General features: G+C 35.4%; 1 long non-coding RNA gene across 1 annotated transcript in view; it reads right to left on the reverse strand.

Moving 5' to 3' along the window:
* Nucleotides 1-2,145: 2,145 nt before the first annotated feature.
* The window catches only part of LOC141684179 (uncharacterized), a 59,080-nt gene continuing 39,450 nt past the window's right edge, over nucleotides 2,146-21,775 (reverse strand). Inside the window, exon 3 of the long non-coding RNA XR_012560575.1 lies at nucleotides 2,146-2,288. This is a non-coding gene — a long non-coding RNA (uncharacterized LOC141684179). The remainder of the gene's footprint in view (nucleotides 2,289-21,775) is intronic.

The following is a 21,775-nucleotide window of genomic DNA, read 5'->3' on the forward strand; positions in this document are numbered from 1 at the left end:
ACCTTCATTCCCTTCAAATTTCCTTTTCTTGCTTTCTTTCTCCTTCTGTGACATCTCACTCTCTGTCTGTGCGATCATAGCCTTCTGTACAACTCCTGCATAGGTATCTAATTCAAAAATGGCTACCTCCCCTCTGATCCATGGCTTCAAACCTTGCTGGAATCTCTTAGCCTTCTTCCTGTCAGTATCCACATACGACGGCACATACCTTGATAATTCCTCAAACTTACTCTCATAATCTGCCACCGACATATTTCCTTGCTTTAACTCTAAAAACTTCAGCTCCATCTGATCTTGGACAAACTGAGGAAAATACTTTTCTAAAAACAACTCCTTAAACCTCTCCCAAGTAACATCTGTACCTTCCAACGTCTTCACCATCTCCCACCAATAGGTGGCCTCATTCTTCAAATAGTAACTTACAAACTCAACCTTCTGTTCTTCCTTTACTTTCACTAAGGCAAATTTCTTCTCTATCTCCTTTAACCAAACATTTGCTTCAATCGGCTCTAAGGAACCCTTGAATTCTGGTGGGTTTACCTCCTGAAAAGTTTTGAAAGTTACCTGGGGATTGGTCTGTCTTTGTTGTTGTGCCAGGTGAACTGTTTGTTGGGCCAAGATTTGGAGAATCTGGGCTATTGCTGGGTCTATGGGTCCTGGGTTTACATTCTGGTTTGTATCATCTTGGTTGTTATTGTTGTTGTTGTTGGTTTCTTCATTATGGGTGTTGGTGCGGGTATTTCTTCTGGGAGGCATTTTTCTGTAAAGAATCAAACAACTTATTTAGCTTTTAAATCAAATTCTTTGCATAAAAGAAAAGTTTTGTAAAACAGAAATATCTCTTTTTGAAAACAGTTGTAACTAAGTAAATTGCATGCTTCTTTACAGAATATAAACAGTTATGGGAAACAGGGTACATGGTATCACAAGGGTATAACTGGTGCAATAAATAAGGTAATGTAAAGCAGGTGCAATAAAGTAAATGACTATACTGGAAAGAAAAAGGTACTGATATATATAGATCAAAAGTTTTGGGTAGTACAAGCGTAAAGACGCTTCGAAAGTAAAAGTAAAAGGGTACAACAACCTACTCACTGGTCAGCATAGCTAGTCTATAAATACAACTCAAAAGTCTACTGATACACACTACACACTACTGTACATACTACACAACCATAACAACACTGCTCAGCATTTCCATCTCTGGATCTCTGACTCAACTCCAAGGAAACTCTGGTCCCGCCAGCCTCTCAAAGTCCTCCATCACTTCAGTAGCCCAACCCATTAGTGCATCAGGGCCTCTGCCAGGTAATGTAGCTCCATGTAGCCGAACCTCAAGAACCCTCCGTGTCACATGAATCTCCTCTCGAAGCTCCCTCACACCATGATCAACATCTGTAGTCCTAATGATATGCTATAGCTCTCGGATCTGGGCCAACAAAGAATCACGCTCCAGTAGAAGAGCCTCATACCGGTAGTAAGGAACTGGGGGCAATGTAGACTGGAATGGGGCACTCGCAACTGAATGCCCAGTGGAATCTGAATCAGCTGGTGGAGTCCTCTGATAGGTGGCCTCATGCCTGGGGGTGGAATAGCCTGCAATGGTACGGGCTGCAACACAGGTGGAGGTAGAATAGCCAACACTGGTGGAACAACATAACGTGGGTCTGAAGATGGTACTCCAACTGAAGGCTCTGAGTGATCAGCTGATACGGGGATGAAAGAGTCGTCCATCGCTTCTATCTAAAATCATATCGTAATATAAGAATCTCGAACCATGACGCGAATTACACTAATACCTGTTATACCGTAGCACTCAACCTCTCGACGTTCTATCTTTCTATTCCTTACTTCTAATTCTAACCCTCTACCCATTCCCGTTAACCTAGGCTTGTGTCAGTGACTTATAACCTGTAGCTCTGATACCAAACCTGTGGCGCCCTCCAAACCCGGGTCAGAAGTTTGGGGTCCACACACACTCACACACACTATTTATAACCTACTTATAACAACAATAAAGATAATAATAATAATATACAATGACCCTACTTACCAACTACCACGGACCGCAACAGGTTAAAGTATGCACACAAGCCAAACACACTTTCTTATATTACAAACATTAGAATCCCAACTATTCCAACTCAGAACTGAGTAATTAACAATATTACAAACTTTTACAAACTAAAATTATTCCAAAAGAAGCCTACTAACTCAACTCGATCAACTTGAACCCCTAGCTCTCGCGCTGGACTGGTAATCCTCGGTACCAACCGGCTCCTTCTTAACTGGAAAAGAACATAAACAATATCGCACAAATGAGCTAACTAGCTCAGCAAGTCACAATGACAAAACTGAGAATAATGATCATCAGGTGAATATGGTTATGATATCAAGTGAACATTAGATTATGATTTAGAATTGGATATTATATTTTTATTTTAAAAACCAAGGTTAGGCTGCTGATTAGTCACGCACTAACCCCGAGCAAAGCACACAGCACTGCTCTAACTACTGGATCCAAGGCACACATTGGCCTAACTTGACCATCATATGGTCTGACCACGAATCTGGTCCACAATTTTATAAAAACAATCCAATTATAACATAATAACAGAATAAACAATGTAAAGCAATAACCAGAATCATAAATAACATTGGATGTTCGATAATGAAATGGTTTTAATCTTCATAGGGATCAATATGGCATTTTCAAAGCTTGGCTATTAGGTAATGAAAGAATTGGATAACAAAGGAATCAACATTTCAGGGTTCCAAGGATTTGGTCTTTCAAAGTATAAGATACAATGGTTTGAATGTGTAAGCAATCTGGTTCAGTGTTTGATATTTAGTTTGTATATATTTGTGGAGTAGTACGTATATTTGAAGTTCGTATTTGGGTATACAACAATCAGTGGTCTAGAAAGAATCAGGTTTACGGCTCAAGATCAATAACTGGAATCAAGGTTTAGAGTTCAGTGCTTCAAAGCACTTGTAATATAAAACAGGACTATCAACCACTACAATATCTTGAGAAAGTTCAGAACACTTGCCTGGTACTAGCTTACTATACTGCACTCGCTTTCAATCACCGCTATCTTACTCCTCGACTACTTGTTTTTCTTTTCTATGCCTTTCCTCTTCTGCTCACATATCATAAGCATTTATCAATATTCAACTCATACGATTCTATTCGAAACATACTTCTATCTACCCCTTGTTTCACCCAAATCCGATTAACGGATTGAAAGTTACGCAATAAACAAGTAAACATCGAATATATAGACTGACAGTTAATCAACAAGTCACATATAGCACATAACACGTCACATAATCAATGATATAACATTTATAAAGAAGTCTCGGGTCATAAACAGGCCTACGGGTACTTAAAATGATTTTTAAAACATTTTCAGAATTAAAACGGGTCGTTGGATCAATATTGGAATAATAAACAGGGTTCGGCTGGCCAATTCTGGCTTCGAAACAATTTTATAATAATTATCGAGCCTTGAAAACAATTTTAAATAATATTTTAAAGCTCAAAATTATTTTTTGGAATTTTTAAATCATTTTTAAGTAATTAAATCTAATTAAATAATTAATTAAAATCACTTAATAATTAATTAAATCAATTAATCAATTAATTTTTGAATTAATTGACCAATTAATCAATTAAAAATTAACTAAAATTAATTAACTAATTAATTCAGATTTATTTTTGAATTAAAAATAATTTTTGGAATTAAAATAATAATTTTTGGAATTTTCAGAAATTAAAAACGAATTTTTATAATAAAAAATAAGTAGGAAATATGATTTTTCAATATTTTTAAAACAGGAATCCTAAATTTACAAACTCTGGAAACTTCAGGGACCAAACTTCATCGTCCCCAAAAGTCCAGGTACCAAACTACAATTTTACACCCCCCCTGTCGCCGGAAAATACAGGGGTGGCCGGAGAATTCGATTCTAACACCCTCACCTCACATTCTGCTCCAGATTTACACTACACAATACCAGGAATCTATTCGTGCAATCAAAACACATCACTCATCCCTGTCCTGGCCGGAAATTGGCCAAGAACATCGCCGGTTTCCGGCGAAACATCGAAAACTTAAAAAGACAACTCCCTTCGATTCACTAATCCTCCGTTAACGAGCTATATACCAATCGATTGCAAATTTCATAAGGAACACAACCCACTATAAATCAACAGCTAATAACCCCTAAATCAAAAAGCCCCAAATTTCAATTGAAAACATTCATACGGGTTATAAACCCTAATTTTAAAATTCGAGAATTAAACCCACTTTTGAGCATGTTATTGAACTCCAAATCAGACGTATGACATATGAAAATCATCAGGAAAACAAGCTCTACAACATGTAATCATCAAATCATACAAACAATCATCCGAACAAAAATTCATATTTTTAATAACAATAATTCGAAATTAAATAAAAATATAGAAAAATAACCTTGATTTCTGCAGTTCTGAAACTTGAAGAAACTGAAAAAACACCTTAGAACCTCTGTTTTGGTTACTCGAGCGTTCCAAACGGAGATTAATAACACCTTCAATTTGTGGTTTTATTTTCAGAAGAATATATGAATATAAGGTTTTTCTCTGGAAAATTATATATTTAACTGATTGTAAATGATTTTGATAGGAAATAAAATACGGTAAAAGGCTATTTAAAATTAAGGAAAATTAGTATCCCGTTGGATCGTTCCAGATATAAAACGGTACGTTTATTTATAAAAACTGATCCAAACGATATCGGTTTTCGGGATAATTATCCAAATCAGTACAATTTGTACTGCGGTCTTGGTCTCAGCGCCTGGTTACACGTATTACGAGGTGATAATTGTGATAGTTTAATAAAAAGCTCCCGTTTATCGAAAATACGAGTTTTATTGATTTACCGAAACGAATATTGTATCAAAAATGTTGCGCCGGGACCCGCGCAGGACAAACCGTACGCCGAATCGAAAAAGTCGAAACATGGAAAATGCTCGGAATATTGCAATTAGGTTAGGAGGAAGTTCTCGGAAGAGTTTCAGGTTCTAAAAACGTAACAACGGATGACGTCGGTTGGTTCCCGTTTGTATAAAATAGTTTTTAAATACTCGGAAAAAGATTTTATAAATTTCATATGATTCCTATAAATTCATAAATCATCATAAAAATAGATAGGAAGATATGACAATTATCTATATTTTATTTTGGACATATAAAAATTAAAATACTCAATTAATATTATTTTTAAATATCCAAACACAGATAACACTTAACAATTAATTCACAGAATAGATACTGAACACATATAATAATTATTTAATAGCAAAAATAATTACACGATATATCCCGGATATTACACACAACCTGTCTCAAACTCTCCCCCACTGTCAAAAATATTACCGAGAAGGTTAGTAGGAAGTAGTGTGCTTTTGGATGTGAATGAACCCTCAGCTCTGCCTCCTCCCAAGAAAAGAAGAACATTTACTGAGGCATCTGAGAGCCCATCCTTGTCCTCCCAACAGGACATGGACTTTGAAATGGCCAATGAACAGTTACTAGAGACAATCTCTCAACAGGATGAATCTATTGAAATTCGCCATAGGGCCATATCAACTTGTACTGAGTCAAGCACACTTCCATTACTCACCATGGAAGCATACATACCAATAGATGATACTCAGGACACAGAGAGAGGAGTGCACATTAAGTCGGTTACAGTGCCTGCCATAGTTATGGCAGAAGAGCAGTCACATGCTTCAGAGGGAAAATCTGACTCTCAGCCACCTCTAATAGAGTCATTTTCTCCCCTCCCAGATCCAACACCTCTGGTTCCCTCACGGGATTCTCCACTCGCAGATTTATCTGGACAAAGCGGAGGGCAACTCGGTCAATCTATCCCTGAAGCAATTCAGACATCTATTTCACATGAAAAGATAGATTTAACTGAGGACCGGGACTCGCGAATTCCCATTGCACCACCACTGACCTCTCTTGAAGAGGCTAGGGTGATTTCAATTGCTTGTACAGAAGACCAGCAACAGGATGGCTCCTCACGAGCAATTATATTAAGAGAAACACAAGCACGTGAGATGAGTGAACCAAACACAAGAGATATTCAGGTGAGCGCACACACAGACACAAACACTGAAAACCTGTTAGCTCATATTGCTACCCTGAAAGAACAACTTGCTAAAAGTCAGGCTGAGGCTCAAACATTCAAAGCACAAGTGGTTGAACGGTCATCTTCTTCCACATCTGTCAATAATCAGCTGGCATTCATCAGGAATGATATCTCAGATTTGAAGACCACTGTGATACCAAAGCTTAACTTCATTCAGGAATCTCCAACTTTATCAGCCGAAGACATTTTAAACCTCTACTCTATCCATACAAGAATGAACTCTCTTGAAGATCTGATTGAAATGAACCATTCACTGGACTCCTCCAGATTCCTAAAGATTGAAAAGGGCATGGAACATCTCAATGAAGGGATGCAGCACTTGTATTTTATGATTAAAAATTCTCACTCCCCTAATGAAGAGCAAAGGACTTTCTTTGAAGGGCCGTCTGGTGGAGGCTCGGGCTCTGGAGGTAATGGAGGTCATGAAGGGTCTAAAGGAAAATCTGTAGAGGATTCCTCAACTAAGGGGGATAAGCAGGGGACAAGTGCAAAAGGAAAAGAAAAAGATTCTTCTGCTGGAGAGACAAGGAAGGCTGATGATGTCTACTATAGTGGAGAACAAGATGACTTCGATATTTTTGATGTTCCCACTGAACTAGTCTTGGAAGATAAAGCTGGTTTCTTTGAAGCTGAGGAGGAAAGTAATTTTGAAGAATGAGAAAAGGAAGCTCAAGTGGATTCTATTTTTGAGAAAGAGTTCCAGCATCAGCAGTCAGAGTTGAAGAGAAAAGAAGCTGAGCTTAAAAAGATATCTCAGATCATTGATATGAGGAAAGAAATCCAAAGAACAGAAACTCTTGAAAAGCAACGTCTTTATGACATTAAAGCTGAAGTAAGAAGAAGAGATGTCACTCTGAAGATTGGTGAAAAATGGGATGAAGCAAGAAGAGTTATTGATATACCTCAACTGAGTACAAACAATGATAGGGAGTTTCTACATCTTCTCGACAGGCTGGAAACTTCTAATCCAAACAATGACGTGTACATGAATGTTATCAAGACTGAAATCTCAAGGATCTCAGCTGCTTTTGACAGATCACTAAATAAAATGAGCATATTTGTATATTGTCAGAGTGAACGATCTTTCAAGGTATCACTTCATCTGTTTGAGAATCGTTCTTTATCAGAGATTTGGGTTCTTCTCAACAAAGTCAAAAGAAGCTCAGAATTGAATGAAGTCCTTCATGAAAGGCTAAAAGAGTTTGCTAATAGGGTCAGTCCTCAAGTGGTCAACTTGCCCTTTCAAGTAAGATTCTTTAAGTCGGACTGTCTTCAAATCTGCCATCTCGATTCAAAATCTCTTAAAGACTACTCTGCTAAGAATCTTGTCTGGATGGAACATCACTTAAGAACTGCTGGATACTCATCTGAGTTGAAAACTAAAGTTGCTGATCTGATTCAAGCTTATTGTGAAAAGAACATTAAAAGGTACAATCAGTTGAAGAATAAGCTAAAGTCAGTTGGAGTTCAATCAGTTAGACCAGACAGTTTCACTTCAGATAGGGATCGTGTCTATGACAAGGAGTTGCTGCAAGATTTGGAAGAAGGTGAATTCGGAAGAGAAGACAACTGAATTCAAATAGCTCAAAACTTAATGTAATATGCTTAAAGCTTTATGAATCAAGATAGAAAAATGTATTCATATGTTCAGACTAGAGGAACACCTATCTTGTATTCACTTGTAAATTTCTTTTGGAATCTGGAAAATGTTAAATATAATCCAGAACTTTTCTGCTATTTACTTTGCATTTCTGTTTATATCTTTTTCTTATTTGTTTATGAGATATCTCATAAACAAGAATCTTGAAAAATCACCCTACTCAGTCTTATCTAAAAGGAAGCATAATTTGAAGCATTTTCATGTGTTTGGAAGCAAGTGTTATATTTTGAAAGACAACTCTGAATATGTGGGAAAATTTGACTCTAAAGTTTTTGAAGAAATTTTTCTAGGATATTCATCGGAAAGAACTGCCAACAAAGTCTATATTCTTGGACAAAAGAAAATTATGGAAAGCACAGATGTAACTTTGATGATGACAATTGTCCATGATTGGAATGTGAAAGGCATATGTCATAGCCTATTTGTTTATTAGAGGATTTAACTCAACTCAAATAAGAATGTAATAAGTAAATAGTAGATCCACCATCAAAGAAATCTCTCAAAGTAACATATGTCAAAGGATTCAGAAACAATGTTCATCTACAGACTTGAGGAATCACTTCACTGGAAGAAGTTCAAGAAATTGATCAAGCCTCAGTGATATAAATCAAGATTGTTGATTTAATCAAGTGACATAGATCTTTTCAGGGTATCAATTAATTACAGGGATTTAATCTGAAGAAAATCAAGTTATTAAAGTCAAGACATGAAGAAACGTCACAGAAGTTAGCCATTCATGAACCACACAGTACATCGAGTGTCAACATTAAAGTGGTGGAATTGATTCATAATTTTCAGTAATTTTCAGAAGATTGTCAGAAGAGTGGTTGCTGTTCAAGAATAGTATTAATTCTCTATTAATTAATTAAGTCATATAATTTAATTAAGAAAATAAATTATATCTGCAAAGATTAATTTATTGATTAATTGAATTAATTGGTTAATTAATTCTGAATTAATATTATGTATTTTCAGAATTAATTTTGAATTAATATTCAATATTAATTCAGCAAGACAAATAGTTGAACTAGTATGACAATCAATTGTCATACCAAAAGTCTTTCCAGTACAATCTAATTGTCATACCGAAAGTCTTTCCAGTACAATTAAATTGTCATACCGAAAGTCTCTCCAGCTCATTCAATTGTCTTGCCGATAGTCTTGCCAGTTCATTCTATAGTCTCACCGATTGTCTTGCTAGATCAACGGATTGTCTTGCCAGTACAATTCAATTCTATTGATTGATTACTAAAGTAAAAAGAAGCAGATCATTCAAGACATCACATTCAATATTCAACCAACTCAAGAACAAAGAAAGAAAAGCAGCAGAGAACTTATTATTTTCAACTGCAATATTTCAGGACATTAATTTCTAGTATTTATTGTTAAATCTAAACCAATAGAAATCCTTCTCTTGTTCTTGTGTAACTATCTAGTGGATCAAAATCCCTAGAACTTAATCTCAAATTGCTTTTAGCATTTGATCTTTTTATTTCAAAAATAGAAAAAGTTCATATCGAATTTATTCTAGATTTGGAATAATTTATTTGAGATTAATCCTTTGTAAACGATACCGTTGTTGTAACACCTTTCAAGTTTAATAATAGTTTTATTTAACTTGAATTTTGTTTCACTTTTTTATTCCGCATTTTATTCGATTAAACGGTATAGTTTGTATTCAACCCCCCTTCTACAAACTTATTGGGACCTAACAGAATGCCTTGATGAAACTGAAGCTGAGGCCCTGAAATTTGAAAATCTCAATATTGATAGTGATTCTGAGGATGAAGCTGAAATCAACACAAATCACAGAGTGGATGAAGAGACAACAGAACTAGTGAATCATGAGAATGGAAGCTCATCTCAATTAGCTGAATTTGGTAGCACAAACTCAGGGGTAGAAAGAGGAGAAAGTTCTGCAAGTCATGCCAATGGTGAAGAAAATGCAGAAAACTCAATCCAACAAACTCACACCAGGAAATGGATAGGAGTCACACAAGAGAAGAAATTATTGGTGATCCAACTGCTGGAGTAAGGACTAGAAGTGCAACTGTAAATGAATGTCTTCATGCATGTTTTCTTTCACAAGTTGAGCCTAAGAAAACTGAGGAAGCCATACTTGGTCCTGATTGGATATATGCTATGCAAGAGGAGCTAAATCAGTTTGAAAGAAACAAAGTTTGGGAATTGGTTCCTGCACCAAAAAATAGAAGTGTAATTGGAACAAAGTGGGTGTTCAGGAACAAAATGGATCAAAATGGGATTGTTACAAGGAATAAATCAAGGTTAGTTGTAAAAGGATACTCACAGGAAGTAGGAATTGGTTATGATGAAACTTTTGCTCCAGTTGCAAGACTTGAGACAATAAGGATCTTTCTTTCATTTGCTGCACACTCAAATTTCAAGGTGTATCAAATGGATGTAAAGAGTGCATTCCTTAATGGTGAGTTGGAAGAAGAAGTTTATGTGCAACATCCACCTGGTTGTGAAGATCCAGCATTTCCAGACTTTGTATACAAATTACTCAAGGCTCTATATGAACTAAAGTAAGCACCTAGAACATGGTATAACACATTGTCAAATTTTTTTATCAAACATGGTTTCACTAGAGGTACTATTGACAGGACTCTCTTCTACAAGCAACATGGTTTTGATATGATCCTAGTTTAGATCTATGTGGATGGTATCATTTTTGATTCTACTAATGAAAATCTATGTCAAAGATTCTCAAAGCTCATGTAAAGTAAATATGAAATGAGTATGATGGGAGAGTTGAGTTACTTTCTTGGACTTCAAGTCAGTCAAAGAAGTGATGGAATTTTTGTTGGATTTTAATCGCAGCGGGGGCATGGTAAAACACTTTTACACATACAAAATCCAAATAAAAGCATATAAATCGTGGTAAAAACGAGGGATCGATTACTAACCTTTAATATACGATCCAAAAACAATGTTCGGAGATCCTTAGCAGCTGCTCCTCAAACGTGAAGCACTCCACCGGTATCCACCAAGAAAATGATGTTAAGGAGGAGGAGGAGGTGGAGAGAATTTGGTTTTCTAAAACTTTTGGGTTTTTGGGTTCGAATCAAAAATAGGGTCTATAATAGTATATTTATAGGCAAAATTTTCAACTAAAATTTTCCCATAAATATTATTATTATCCCATTTATTATTCTCATTAATAATTAAAACACCTTTTAATTATTAATCTTTTTTCTAAACACTTTAGAAATAATTCTCTCTCTTGATTTAATTTCCAAAAATTAAATCCTTAATTAATAATATTAAGAACTTTTCTTAATTAATTTACAATCAATTAAATCTCATTTAATCAATTATTAAATTTGCCAATTAATTATTTATTTCATAAATAAATAATTATTAGCCATTATTAATTAATTCCTCCACCATTAAATCATTCTCTTTTTATGGTGTGACCTTGTAGGTTCAATATTAAGCCGGTAGTAGAAATAAATAATAATAAAACTATTTTATCATTATTTATATAAATTCTCTAATTTATTAAATATGATTAATTAATTAATCACATTTATTCTACATCGTGAGGGATACTTCTCAGCATATCGCGACTATCCGGATAATATGAATTCACTGCTTAGAATACCAAGAACCTATTCAGTGAATAGTTACCGTACAATAAACTCCTTCTACCCTACAATGTCCCGATTAAATACAAGGCATGGATCTCGTGTCAAGCCTATCTAATTTAATCACTTGCTTACCATTTACTATGCGTAGTTCTATGCAAATTAGAAACTCCTTTCTAATTTCATTCACTCTGGCCAGAGATTCCTGAACTAGCATAAGTGGATCAGCCTTGAACATTCGCTTCCTTCACTGGAAGGGGTAGATCCTTTATTGATCATACACTATCTTCGTGTACAAATTCCTATACCCAGTAGAGCCCTAATAATTGTCCCTGGAGACTAAGAACTAAACCAAAGCATAGTTCAGTGTACACAAGATGACTATGATGACCTCAAGTCTAAGGATACTTGTACAACTATCACTATGTGAACAACTGCTGACACGTGAGTGAACTCCATCAGTTGTTCAGCTATGCGAGTCATGTTCAGTGAACTTATTCTATAATAAGCACCTACATACTAGCTATAGTATCACCACACAAATGTCTATGAGAACAGACATCCTTCATAATGAAGCAAGCATAGTATGTACCGATCTTTGCGGATTATTAATTACCAGTTAGTAATCCTACGACCAGGAACTATTTAAGTTTAGAGTTATCATCTTTTAGGTCTCACTATTATGATCTCATCATAATCCATAAAAAGCTTTACTCTAAACTATGGTATATCTTATTTAAACACTTAAATAGATAGAGCCCGTAATAAAAACAAAACAAGTCTTTTATTAATATCAATGAAATCAAAACAGATTACATAAAAAGTTATTCCTAAATCCTAATACCTGATTGGACTTAGGACATATTCCTTTCAATCTCCCACTTTTACTAAAGCCAATCACTCTGGTATCTAACACCCATCTAGTCTTTATGACGATCAAAGTGACTTTCAGAAATTATCTTTGTGAGTGGGTCTGCTATGTTGTTATGTGTGTCAACTCTATTTCAATACAATACAAGAAATGTTACTGCGCTCCCACTAACCCTTTTGTATACGCATGGTTCATCTACGTTTTTGATAAAATCAAACTCTTTGATTGTCTCATCAAAACGGATATTCCATCTACGAGAAGCTTGCTTTAAACCACATATGGTTCGCAGTAGCTTACACACTAGGTTTTCATTTCCCTCGGAAAGAAAACCATCTGGCTATATGCCAGATCTCATAGTCGTAGTAAGCAGCAATCGCAAGCAAAATCCGAACTGATTTTAACAGGGCTACAGGTAAAAGGTTTCATCAAAGTCAATCCATTGCCTTTGTTTGAATCCTTTTGCCTAAAATCCTGGCCTTAAAGGTCTCCACCTGGCCATCTGCTCTAATCATTCTTTTGTATCCCGTATACATAGATTTCATTCTGGATTTCATGGCATTATGCCATTTCTCTGAGTCAACACTACTCATAGCCTCATTATAGGTCACAGGGTCGTCATCATCAATGATCGACAACTCATTTTCATTCCTAATGACAAGGCCATAATACCTCTCAGGTTGGCGAGACACTCTCCCTGATCTATGAATGGGCTGTTCCACAAAAGGTTGTTCAGTCAGAACAGGTGTTTCCACTTGATCCGTAGTAGTTTGTGCTTCTTGAACTTCATCAAGTTCAATTTTGCTCCCACTGTTTCCTTCAAGGATAAACTCCTTTTCCAAGAAGGTAGCATGTCTGGAGACAAACACCCGATGATCGGTGTAAAAGTAATACCTAAAGTCCCTTTAGGATATCCCACAAAACTACATTTTACGGATCGATATTCCAGCTTATCTGGGTCAACTTTCTTGACATAAGCTGGACATCCCCAAATCTTAACGTGTTTAAGACTCGGTTTCCTTTCTTTCCATATCTCATATGAAGTTTGAGGAACAGATTTTGGAAGGCACCATATTCAGTAAATATGCTGAGGTTTCCAATGCATAACCCCATAGGAATACTGGAAGATTTGCATAGCTCATCATGGACCGAACTATGTCTAACAAAGTTCGATTTCTCCTTTCAGATACCAATCTGGAGGAGTCCACTGGGAGACTATACCATTTACTTTGAGATAATCTAGAAACACTCCATTAAAGTATTCACCACCTCGATCTGATCGAAGAGTTATAATACTATGTTTGGTTGTTTCTCCACTTCATACTTATATTCTTTGAACTTTTCAAAGGCCTCAGACTTGTGTTTCATCAAATACATATCCGAATCCAGATCTATCATCTATAAAAGTAATGAAGTATGAAAATCCACCCATGGCTTGCGTAGACATTGGTCCACATACATCTGTGTGTACCATTCCTAGCAAATTTACAGACCTCTCTCCATGTCTACTAAATGGAGACTGTAGTGCCACAATGAAGTGAGATTTTTATCATCCCTTTTCTTTTATTAGTTTGTTCAATCTGAAGTAAATTATGTCACATTTATACAGACCATTATTTAAAGTACCACGTCCATAAAGAATATTATCCCTAAGAATAGAACATTCATTATTCTCACTAATAAATGAAAATCCAGCCAAGTCTAACATGGGAATAATATTCCTCACAATCGAGGGAACAAAATAAAAATTATTTAAAACAATAGTCTTGCCCGTAGGCATATGTAAATGAAATGATTCTATATCTTCAGCAGCAACTCTTGCTCCATTTCCCATAGAATCACCTCCTCTTCCTCAAGAGTCCTACTTCTCCTTGGTCCCTGCAACAAATTGCAGATTTGAGAACCACAGGCGGTATTTAATACCCAAGTAGAAATTTGATTTAATGACATATTCACTTCTATCATGAACATACCTGAATCAGAAGCGGTAGTCTCACTACCCTTCTTCTTCTTCAATTCTGCAAGGTAAATCTTGCAGTACCTCTTCCAGTGCCCCACCTTGTTACAGTGAAAGCAAACAACTTTGCTCTTGGGGTCTTCAGCTTTTGGTGGAACCGGCTTTTCTTCACCTACTTTCTTCTTCTTGGAAGAGTTCCTCTTCCTTTTCTTAGGATTGGAACCTTCACCAATTAGAAGAACAGAACTCTTCTTAGGGGGAAAATTCGATTCTACAGTCTTCAACATGTTGTGAAGTTCAGGCAGGCTGACATCCAACTTATTCATGTGAAAGTTCACAACAAACTGCGAGAACAAACTCGGAAGCGATTGCAAGACCAAGTCTTGGCTCAGCTCCCCATCCATGGCAAAACCAAGTTGTCCAAGACATTCAATCAAATTGATCATCTTAAGTACATGGTCATTCACAGATGATCCCTCAGACATCCTACAACCGAACAGCTCTTTCGATATCTCATATCGAGCTGTCCTTCCCGCCACATCATACAACTCTTGTAGATGCATGAGGATAGTGTGAGCATCCATATGCTCATGTTGCTTCTGTAGCTCAATGTTCATGGAAGCTAGCATGATGCATTGAGCAACATTTGCATCATCTATCCACTTACGATACACAACATGTTCATCATTATGTGCATCACTAGCAGGTTCAGTAGGCTTAGGTGAGTCAATCACGTATTCCAGCTTCTCAATCCTGAGAACAATTCTCAAGTTTCGAAGCCAGTCAGCATAATTAGGACCAGTCAATTTGTGAGCATCTAGTATGCTCCTGAGTGATAGTGCAGAAGACATAACGTACAAAGTAAATCTGTAAATGATAAACACATAACAACACTTAGCAAATATTCGATTTCATTTCAAAAACACTATATGAATCGGGTCTTTATTCATAAGTGGCTCCCACTAGTTTATCTAATTTATTCAACCCCCTACGTGAAAAATTAAACATTCATAATGCTAGTGGGAATAGGGATCCTACATTCCATTACACAACCCCGGCTGTGGCACGAAACGCCATGTAATGTTCAATAGGCAGACAACTCTTGTCAATTACATCTAATGTTATTCCCTAATCAAACTTTAGCCTCTTGAATAATTGAGTCACGGCTGTGGCACGACAAACTCAATATTCTAAGTCAAGTCTAACCCAACATTCCGTACAATTGAATCAGTCCCGAAAGGCCCACGGTTGTGGCACGTAACGACCTTTAGATTCTTATTCAATGTACACATCTCTATGTAATAGACAAGTATTTCTTATTTCGAAATCAAAGCCCTCGGCTGTGGCACGAAACGACAATGATTCAAAAATAAGAACTACTTTTCTATCATGTTGGAAGGCTATGACCGACACAAGCCCGTTGTGTCATTGGCCAATTACTACTTGATATTATTTAATTTTAGAGGGATTATATTACGTTACAATCATAATCATATTATAAAGAGATTCTTCCTTTTAAATTAAATATTTCAAATCAATAATCAATAATCAGATGATTCCCAGATCGGGTGGAGCATTGTCAAGAGGCGTCACTTAATAACCCTTTCTTACAGATAGAAATCTGTTGTTGACAGAATCATCCTTTCTCTCATATTAAAAATTCATATTCAATTACGTGTTTCATAAACATAAGAATCTCATGATTGTATTCATAATATTATTATTAAGGTTATGAAACAATTTCACTATATTAGGTTGTCTAACAAACGCCTTATGTTCATTTAAGTTCACCTAAATCTATCATCGCATGATAAACTAAGCATATATCACATATATAAACATGAATAAACATCAAGGTAGGCATGTTACATCATCTAGCATATTGGTATAAGCATTATACATCTCTATGTATCACATGAAACATTTAAAAGCAGTTAAAACAGTTAAAAACAGCTTTAAAACACTTACGGAAATATAAACAGTTCAAAACTTTTATATAAACTAAAATTGATCAATCCATTAGATCCATATCAGAAAAACGAATCCAACGGTATATTACACGCCTAAAACGGAGTTACGAAACTCCCAGAAAATCAATTTTAATGTAAACAGTCGGGCTGTAACGCATTACAGGAACGCGTTACAAGCCCTGTAACGCATTCCAGTGATGCGTTACAACCCTTTTAAGCCATTAAAAGGTGTAACGCATTCCGTGAATGCGCCACAGGGTGTAACGCATTCCCGGAATGCGCGACACCCCTTTTTTTTTCTTTTCTGCAGCAGCCGCCGTTTTTTTTCCTCGAACTCCGTGCCTGACTTTGCTTTTCTCTGTCTGTGCTTCCGTGCAGCAGTAACAGTAGACAAACAGATGCAGATATACAAATATATATATACATATTTACAATATCATATATATATATCTTTATTTAATTACGAATTTTAATTGCAATAACTTCAAAAATTCATAATAAAAAATCTATACATCATAAAATTATGAAAAAAATACCCAGACGATCTACAACAATTGTAGAACCCAGATCAACATTCAAAATTATTCAGAGAAACGATTTCTCATCAGACAAAATTAATCCATGATATAACTTGTAAAAATCATAATTAATTCATACAAGCACATAAAATTCTGAAATTTTTACCACATATCTATATGCATACAACCTGGCTCTGATACCATTGTTGGATTTTAATCGCAGCGGGGGCATGGTAAAACACTTTTACACATACAAAATCCAAATAAAAGCATATAAATCGTGGTAAAAACGAGGGATCGATTACTAACCTTTAATATGCGATCCAAAAGTAACGTTCGGAGATCCTTAGTAGCTGCTCCTCAAACGTGAAGTACTCCACCGGTATCCACCAAGAAAATGACGTTAAGGAGGAGGAGGAGGTGGAGAGAATTTGGTTTTCTAAAACTTTTGGGTTTTTGGGTTCGAATCAAAAATAGGGTCTCCATTAGTATATTTATAGGCAAAATTTTCAGCTGAAATTTTCCCATAAATATTATTATTATTATCCCATTTATTATTCTCATTAATAATTAAAACACTTTTTAATTATTAATCCTTTTTCTAAACACTTTAGAAATAATTCTCTCTCTTGATTTAATTTCCCAAAATTAAATCCTTAATTAATAATATTAAGAACTTTTCTTAATTAATTTATAATCAATTAAACCTCATTTAATCAATTATTAAATTTGCCATTTAATTATTTATTTCATAAATAAATAATTATTAGCCATTATTAATTAATTCCTCCACCATTAAATCATTCTCTTTTTATGGTGTGACCCTGTAGGTTCAATATTAAGCCGGTAGTAGAAATAAATAATAATAAAAGTATTTTATCATTATTTATATAAATTTTCTAATTTATTAAATATAATTAATTAATTAATCACATTTATTCTACATCGTGAGGGATACTTCTCAGCATATCGCGACTATCCGGATAATATGAATTCACTGCTTAGAATACCAAGAACCTATTCAGTGAATAGTTACCGTACAATAAACTCCTTCTACCCTACAATGTCCCAATTAAATACAAGGCATGGATCTCGTGTCAAGCCTATCTAATTTAATCACTTGCTTACCATTTACTATGCGTAGTTCTATGCAAATTAGAAACTCCTTTCTAATTTCATTCACTCTGGCCAGAGATTCCTGAACTAGCATAAGTGGATCAGCTTGAACATTCGCTTCCTTCACTGGAAGGGGTAGATCCTTTATTGATCATACATTATCTTCGTGTACAAATTCCTATACCTAGTGGAGCCCTAATAATTGTCCCTGGAGACTAAGAACTAAACCAAAGCATAGTTCAGTGTACACAAGATGACTATGATGACCTCAAGTCTAAGGATACTTGTACAACTATCACTATGTGAACAACTGCTGACACGTGAGTGAACTCCATCAGTTGTTCAGCTGTGCGAGTCATGTTCAGTGAACTTATTCTATAATAAGCACCTACATACTAGCTATAGTGTCACCACACAAATGTCTATGAGAACAGACATCCTTCATAATGAAGCAAGCATAGTATGTACCGATCTTTGCGGATTATTAATTACCAGTTAGTAATCCTACGACCAGGAACTATTTAAGTTTAGAGTTATCATCTTTTAGGTCTCACTATTATGATCTCATCATAATCCATAAAAAGCTTTACTCTAAACTATGGTATATCTTATTTAAACACTTAAATAGATAGAGCCCGTAATAAAAACAAAACAAGTCTTTTATTAATATCAATGAAATCAAAACAGATTACATAAAAAGTTATTCCTAAATCCTAATACCTGATTGGACTTAGGACATATTCCTTTCAATTTTCATCAGCCAAATTAAGTATGTCATGGATTTATTAAAAGAATTTGATATGATTGATAGTTCACCTGCATCAACACCTATGTCTACAGCTACAAAGTTGGATGAAGATAAATAGGGCAAAAGTGTAGACATTTCAGGTTATAGAGGGATGATTAGATTTTTGTTGTATTTGACTGCTTGTAGACTAGACTTTATGTTTGCAACATGTCTGTGTGCAGGATTTCAAGCCAATCCAAAGGAATCACATTTGATGGCTGTGAAGAGAATTTTTAGATACCTAAAGGGGACTCCAAACTTGGGATTATGGTATCCTAAGGGAATAAGATTTGAAGCTGTTGGATACACTAATGCAAATTTTGTTGGATGCAGGTTGATAGAAAGAGCACTAGTGGAAGCTGTCAGTTTCTTGGACAAAGACTTGTATCCTGGTATAGCAAGAAACAACAATTTGTGTCAACTTCCACAACTGAGGTTGAATACATAGCTACTGAAAGTTGATGTGCTCAAGTGCTTTGGATTAGAAATCAACTAATGGATTACGGCCTAGTGTTACACAAAATTCCAATTATGTGTGAAAATAATAGTCCTATATCTATTATGGCTAATCCAGTTAATCATTCTAGAACAAAGCACATTGATGTAAGGTACCATTTTATTAGAGAACATGCTGCAAATGGTACCATTGAGCTTATTTTTGTTCAACAGAAAAATAATTAGCTGACATTTTTACTAAACCTTTGGATGAAGCAACTTTCACTAGACTTGTAAGTGAAATTTGAATGCTAAGTTCTTCATCCTAAAAGCAAGAACTCAGCTAATGTTTTACAGGAAAATAATTTCTGATAAATCAAAATTCATTTGATTAATTGGAAATTAACTAGAATATGAATTATAAATATTTCAGACTTCTCTGCATATTTATTTTTCATTTTATTGTTGTTAACATAGAATTTTTCAAATTCTAAGTAAACTGTCTCTTTGTTAATTTATATATTTAATATACGAAGTTAAAAAAAGACAAACCTAAAAAGCAGCAAAAGTACATAGAAACTGAGTTCTCGATAAGTATAATGACTTCTCGATAAGTCATTTTGGGACTTCTTGAAGTAGTTCTCGATAAGTCAGTTTTGGACTTCTCGAGTGCACATCTAGATAAGTTATTTTGACTTCTCGATAGAGTTCTCGATAAGTCTTTGTTAGACTTCTTGTGGACATCTCGATAAGTTATTATGACTTCTCGAATGACTTCTCGAATAAGGTCATCACCAGACTTCTCGAATGAACATCTCTATAAGTCACTCTATGACTTCTCGACAAGTATTGTAGAGATCTCGAGTGAATTATGTTGAGTTCTCTACAAATACAATTTAAACTTATGTTTAACTCAGACTGAAATAATTTTATTTAATAAATTATTTTCAGTATGATACTGTTGATAAAATCCACTCTAATTTTATTTTGATTTATTCAAATAAAAATTGGAAACAATTCAGTTCATTATGGACAAACTGGATATTTATTTGACATCTCGACAAGTCATTTTCTAGTTCTCGATAAGAGTCAGGAAAATGACATATCGATATTCTAGTCCAATATGGCTTCTCGATAAGCAAATCCCAAACATCTATTTTTAGTTCTTGATAAGTCATTCACCTTTTACTATAAATACCCAGACATCTCGACATACACCTCTTTACGCCTTCGAGATCTCTAAAGTGACCTAATTTTTCCAAATTCAAACCGTTTTCTCTCATTTCAAGCTCTTTCTCTCTAATTTTTCTTACCCACTCTAATTCAAACTATTCCAATGGCATCAAACAGAGTTACACCTTTCATCCCATTGGAGAGCACCAATTATCTGGCTTTTACTGATGCAAATCAAGCTCCTGACAGTTTCAAGAGCTTTGTGAAGTTTCTTTCTGAAACTTACTTTGCAGGTGCTCTAACAGCAAATCCAGTACTGTACTTGGATGTTCTAAGGGATTTTGGAACACAGTTGTGATAAGAACAGTGGTGCATGAGAACCAAACTATGTCCATGGTGGTTATTTGCTCCATTCAAGGCCAACAGGTGGAATTTTCTGAAGATGATGTCAATGTAGCTTTGGGCATCCCAACTGACAATTTGGTGGAGATTCTAACACAAGATGAGCTAGCTGAGTTAATGGAATTCATTAACTATAGTGAAAGAATCAACCTGGCTATCCTGAAAAAAAGTATCTAAGGAGGGAATGGTCTTTCTTGTTTGATTCTATTGTGAGGGCCTTTATTTGCAGAAAAAATAGGGCATGACAACATCTCAAGTGTTTTCCAGAAGCTGATGTTCTCAATGGCCCATAATAGACACCTCAATGTAGGTCATCTCATCATGGAGGAGCTAAGCACCAGGCTCATAATGCCTTTGACAGCAAGAGGTAAAGAAATTTTTCTTCCTAGATTTATTATGTCTGCTTTAAATCATAAAGTGCATGACATACATATGCCTAATGGTATAGATAGAACTAAAATAGGCAATTATAAATAAGTTTCCAAAGGTCTATGTGGTTCACTCATTACAAAGAACAAGGTACTTGTAAGTCTTAGAATCACTCCATTTATGTTCGAGAGATTCAGGACTTACCCTTACCCTATTCCTGATATGAGGTCTAACATTGAATCTAGTTCAGTAATGGCTCATGTCCCTGTGGAAGTACAAACACAGGAACACCAACATGGGCCTTCCCATACTGAGACCCTTCCTTCATTACCTATAGAATCTAGGAAACCAACCACTTCATCCTCTCAAAAGGGTGAAGTGAGTAAAAAAAAGAGAAAGCATGAACTATTAACTGTAATAAATGAGAGTGGTGAGGATCAAATAGAACCAGAGTCAACCATGGTCAAGAAACCAAAGAAGGTAAAACAAACTGAGTTGACCACTCATGCTACCTCTGCATCCTCCCAAAAGGATGTAGTTGAAAAATAGGGATCAAAACAGACTCTAGGGGCGTCCTCTCAACATGGTGTCTCTATTGAAAAGAGCACTCTCCCTAGTGCACCATGTAAAGAGTCTGCACCAACACTTGAATAAACTCAAGTATATGAAAGAAGAAATAAGGATGGCACACACAAAGAGAACACAT

This window comes from Apium graveolens, chromosome 9 (assembly GCF_009905375.1).
Source record: "Apium graveolens cultivar Ventura chromosome 9, ASM990537v1, whole genome shotgun sequence".
In the NCBI taxonomy this organism is placed as follows: Eukaryota; Viridiplantae; Streptophyta; class Magnoliopsida; order Apiales; family Apiaceae; genus Apium; species Apium graveolens.